General features: G+C 34.0%; 1 non-coding gene across 1 annotated transcript; it reads left to right on the top strand.

Moving 5' to 3' along the window:
- Positions 1–1,023: 1,023 nt before the first annotated feature.
- LOC136234404 (small nucleolar RNA R71) lies at positions 1,024–1,130 on the top strand. Its single transcript, XR_010691288.1, has one exon. It is a non-coding gene; the product is annotated as a small nucleolar RNA R71 (small nucleolar RNA).
- Positions 1,131–4,729: the final 3,599 nt, after the last annotated feature.

The raw sequence follows: 4,729 nt of genomic DNA, 5'->3' as shown, positions 1-4,729 counted from the left end.
GCATCCATAAATGTTAAATTAATGTGCAAAATTTTAAGTTTATCCAGAAATGTTAAAAGTTGTTTGTCATAGTCCTTATTTCGGACTTTGTGCGGAAAAGGTGGTTTGGGTACAAAAGTTTTTGTACTTGAGTCAATTGGTGAACTTTTTGTGTTTGATACATCTTCTTTGGGTTTTGGTAAATCAGTTCCTGGTAAAGTCGAATCTCCGGGCATTTCCAGACCTAGATAATTTTTCCCTGAACGAAGAGTGATAGCCTTTACCTGCTCTTTCGGATTTTCTTCCGTATGGCTGGGAAGACTTCCCTCTTTTCGGGATGGAATTGATTTAGCAAGTTGACCAATTTGGACCTCCAAATTATGGATGCTGGATGAGTGGTTTTTAATAAGCTGATCGAATTTATTTTCGATCCATTTAAAACCATCGTCGTGATTACTTATTTTTCCACTGATAACATCTATAAATTTGTCGATTTTAGAAGATAAAGTGCTAATCGTATCTCTTGACTGATTTTGATAATTATTGGTACGATTTTGATTAGTATTTGCATTATTATTGTTATCTTTCCAGTTAAAGTTAGGATGATTCCTCCATCCAGAATTATAAGTATTAGAATAAGTATTATTAGTTTGGTTTTGCCCTTGGACAAAATTTACCTGTTCGATCTCACTCATATTTTCATAATCCACATCCGTTTGGATTGGATTACCATTGGTATCGCACGGTGCCATAAACTTATCAATTTTGTGCGATAAGGCAGAAAATTGGGCTTGTAACATCGCGACTGGATCAAGGTTCACTATACCTTTAACCGATGATATGGTTGAGGATGATGGTTTTGCCACCGGTATATGTCCATGTTCCGCAGGTCACATACTGCTGTTGATTGCCATTTCCTTCAAAAGTTCTCTTGCTTAGGCTGATGTCTTCTTCATAAATAGCCCTCCTGACATAGCATCTAATGAACCTCTAGTTGTAGGATTTAGTCCATTATAAATTGTTTGCATTAGAAGTTCTGCGGGCAATTGGTGGTGTGGGCATAAACGTTGAAGTTCTTTAAAACGTTCCCAAATCTCATAAAGAGTTTCATTATCATTTTGAGAAAAAGATGTTAACTCTTTTATGACTCTTACGGTTTTTGCTAAAGGAAAATATTTTGATAAAAAAAGCTTGGGCTAATTGTTCCCAAGTTGCAAACGTTGCGCCTGGCATCGAAGTTAACCACTCTTTGGCTCCATCCTTCAAAGTGAAAGGAAAAAGGTGAAGTTTGATTGCTTCGGCAGTCACATCTGATATTTTAAAAGTGTCACAAATTTCAAGGAAATTTGTCAAATGGGTGTTAGGATTTTCGTTAGGTAACCCGTAAAATGTTCATTATTTTGCAACATATTAAGTAATGCTGGCTTAATTTCAAATTGGTTTGCGGTGATTCTGGGTCTAACGATACTATTGGTTACACCGGCCACCCCTGGCATAGCGTAATCCATAAGTGTTGGTGGGTCTGCCATAATATCTGGCTCGGTATTTGTCTTTAATCAAGTTTTGTTTTTGTTTTTCTTGTTCTTTTTAATGGTCTTTTCAATTTCTGGGTCTAATGGGTTTGGTGCAATACCTGAACTTCGAGAACTGCGCATGAACCTGAAAATCGTGCACGAACCGAAACTACCTTCAAAACAGAATTTGAAAAATAAATATGTTAGTAAAAAAAAATTAATAAATTGCAAAAGTTAAAATAAATATGTATAAACCTAGATTCGAAATAAAACACGAAAAATCTAAATTTTTGTTAAAAATTTTGGCGTTCCCCGGCAACGGCGCCAAAAACTTGTTGAGTGATTTCCGCAAGTGCACGGTATACGCTTGTAGTAATAAAAGATATCGAACCCACAGGGAACGCTTTTTAACTAAAACTTATTTTAATTCAGTTTTATTCACGTCTTTAGGTTTAACTTTAAGAAAATCGTTTAATTAATTTTATTGGTTTGGATTAATTAGGATTAGATGAGAATGTTATATTAACTTAGAGTACAATTCTGTCTTGAGAATTAATCACAAGCCAGAAGCTTTCGTGAAATAGAATATGTATAAAACTTATTCGCATTAAGCAAAGAAAGCAACTATAACTTTGGTAAGATTATGAACATGTAATAATTCAAGAATTTATGCAATTAAATGGCTTCGAACTGTAGAAATCTCTCTGGATCGGAGCAGATTTCTACCTTAATCAAATTAGTATTTTTTATACGATAAGCCGCGTTAACGATCATATCATCCGTAAAAACTAATTCTTTCAAGTGTTCCACAAAGTTTCTTTGTAAATATAATTATATAAAACGTTTTAATAAAAACACCAGTTTATCATTTTGAAAATCATTTTGTCAGAACAACATCAAAATAACAACAGGAATAATATATTGAATAAGATAAATGTATTATTGATGAATTGTTAATCTACACAAGTTAACAGAGAGGAAGAAACATGGATAGCATTTTGACGAAAACTTTGAGATCCGGGTTGTCAATCTTTCCCTCAATCTCCGTAGGTTTGTCAGACCCTTTTGCGCTTCAGCCGTTAGTTCTTCTCGCTGAATCTTCGGAATAGAGACCGCTAGGTCCACTACCAGAATGAGAACTTGTCTCTGAACAATCTTTGAAACTAAACTAATCACTACTGTGTTTATGACTAATCTAAGAACAACTTGTGTACATCAAGTTTGTTTTTACAGAAATGTATCTAAACTTCTAACTCTTTTCTGAATCAGAACATAATAACAACTCTCTAAACTATCATTTCTCCAATTTTTCCAACCCTTGAATTCTGAAATGAATCACTTATTTATAGTTGGTGAATTGTTGTAATTGAGGGGTCGTTTCCGCTGGTGAAGGGTCGCTTTTATCCAAACGAACAGACGTATTTTTTGGATTTCTGACATGTGAAAGTTGTGCAGAATTCTTCGCTGTCTCAACTGAGATTCCGAGAATCTCAGTCACGACAGGGGGCACGGAAGAAGGCTGATGAAAGTCGAATTTTTGGTGACTGAGGTTAGCGTGTCGCGACTGAGATTTTGAGAATCTCAGTCGCGACAGGGACGTTTTCCCCGTCTCTCGGCTGCTTCTTGTCTCATTGAGTCGGTCTTCTGATTAATACGTATTTTTGGCACGTAACTCAGGTTTTTCCCTCGTTTTAGCTCCTATTTTGATTTAACCAAATAATTAAGTACCTTGCATCAAAGAAGTATATAAAGACATAAAAATATTCTAAATGAATATAATTAGCATGATTTCAATGTAAATTTAACGTATTTATATATGATATTTTAGGTATATTTTGGGCTTAACAGAGCCGATTCTCCATGTACGACGTGTGGTTCGAAGACGAACTAGACGGAAGCTGGTGGGCCTGTAACGACCCAGTTCGGAGTAGATGACGCTGGGGTAGAAAGCCTGAGCAAGGAGCGGTCCTAAAGGATGACGATGAGGTATGCATGGACTAAATTTCACATCGAAAATGAAGAGAGTGACTGAGGCTTATTAGTAAAGTGGAAATCCAATACATTGAGATGCGTTTTAAAACCACGAGGCACAAGGTGTTGGATTTGGAACAAAGCAGACAATATCTATATGATATTGGTCGGGATATTACATTTAACAATAATGAGATGAGAGACTACTCAATAATAAATTATTATTAAAAAACGAAATAAGGAGGCATTAGGAGCTTCTCAATGATAGAGAAGATAAAGATGCTTTTAGTGATTGAGGAGCCACTAAAAGGTTGTTGGAGTTGATTTTTAACTATATTTCTTCAAATTTTAACTTAAAAGCTAACTAAAAGCGGTTAGAAATGCTCTAAATCGATGGTTATTAAGAAAATTAGTTGTGAATATCAAACTCGGTCAATTAAATATTACTTTTAGGACAGGAAACACAATTACTAAAAGTATGATGTCCTTTTCCATGATTAATTGTTAGAATATCACAATTTGGCTTTTAAGCTTATTATAATAAGCACTAGCTCCCGTTGTAAGAGCATAAAGAGTAAATTATACCCATGACTCCCAAACTTTGTATTTACTTTCATTTTGATCCATAAACTTTAAAATTAGATATTATAATCCATGAACTTTGCATTTTACTAACATATTATCAATATACCATTGACCAAGTTTGAAATGACCGATAACGATATGAAATAAGAAAAGCTAAAAAATTAAAGTTGTTTAGAACACATTTTTCGTGGAACCATCATTTTCTCTCTTAACCAAACAACATCGGAATAATCTCAAAACTAAAAAGTTCAAAAATTGAAGTGGAGTGGTAATTTTGATCAAAATTAAATTGGCCATTATATTAGTAAAATGTAAAATTTATGGGCCACAATGTTCGATTTTGAAGTGCAATGATCATAATACAAGTAAAAAAAAGTTTAGAGGCCATGAGTGTAATTTACCCCATAATTGTGTAATCATCTACTTAGATTTTGAGGACAAAAACATCTATAAGTCCTTGGTCTTTTTTTATTTTTATCAATTGAACTCCTAATATTTCAATTTGACACATTAAGTCCACGATCATGCAATTGCAGAAATTAAGTCTCTGTTTGTGTCAAATTAGTTAGATGTTTAAAATACTATTCAGTTAGTGTTACTCATTTCATGTGCGCCTAAATTATATGTTTTACTGTAATCAAGTTTCACAAAAGCTACAAAACTCAATTAATAGCAGAAAA

The sequence above is a fragment of the Euphorbia lathyris genome, chromosome 6 (genome assembly GCF_963576675.1).
Source record: "Euphorbia lathyris chromosome 6, ddEupLath1.1, whole genome shotgun sequence".
NCBI classification, from domain to species: domain Eukaryota; kingdom Viridiplantae; phylum Streptophyta; class Magnoliopsida; order Malpighiales; family Euphorbiaceae; genus Euphorbia; species Euphorbia lathyris.
This window is presented reverse-complemented; position numbering and strand designations above follow the sequence as displayed.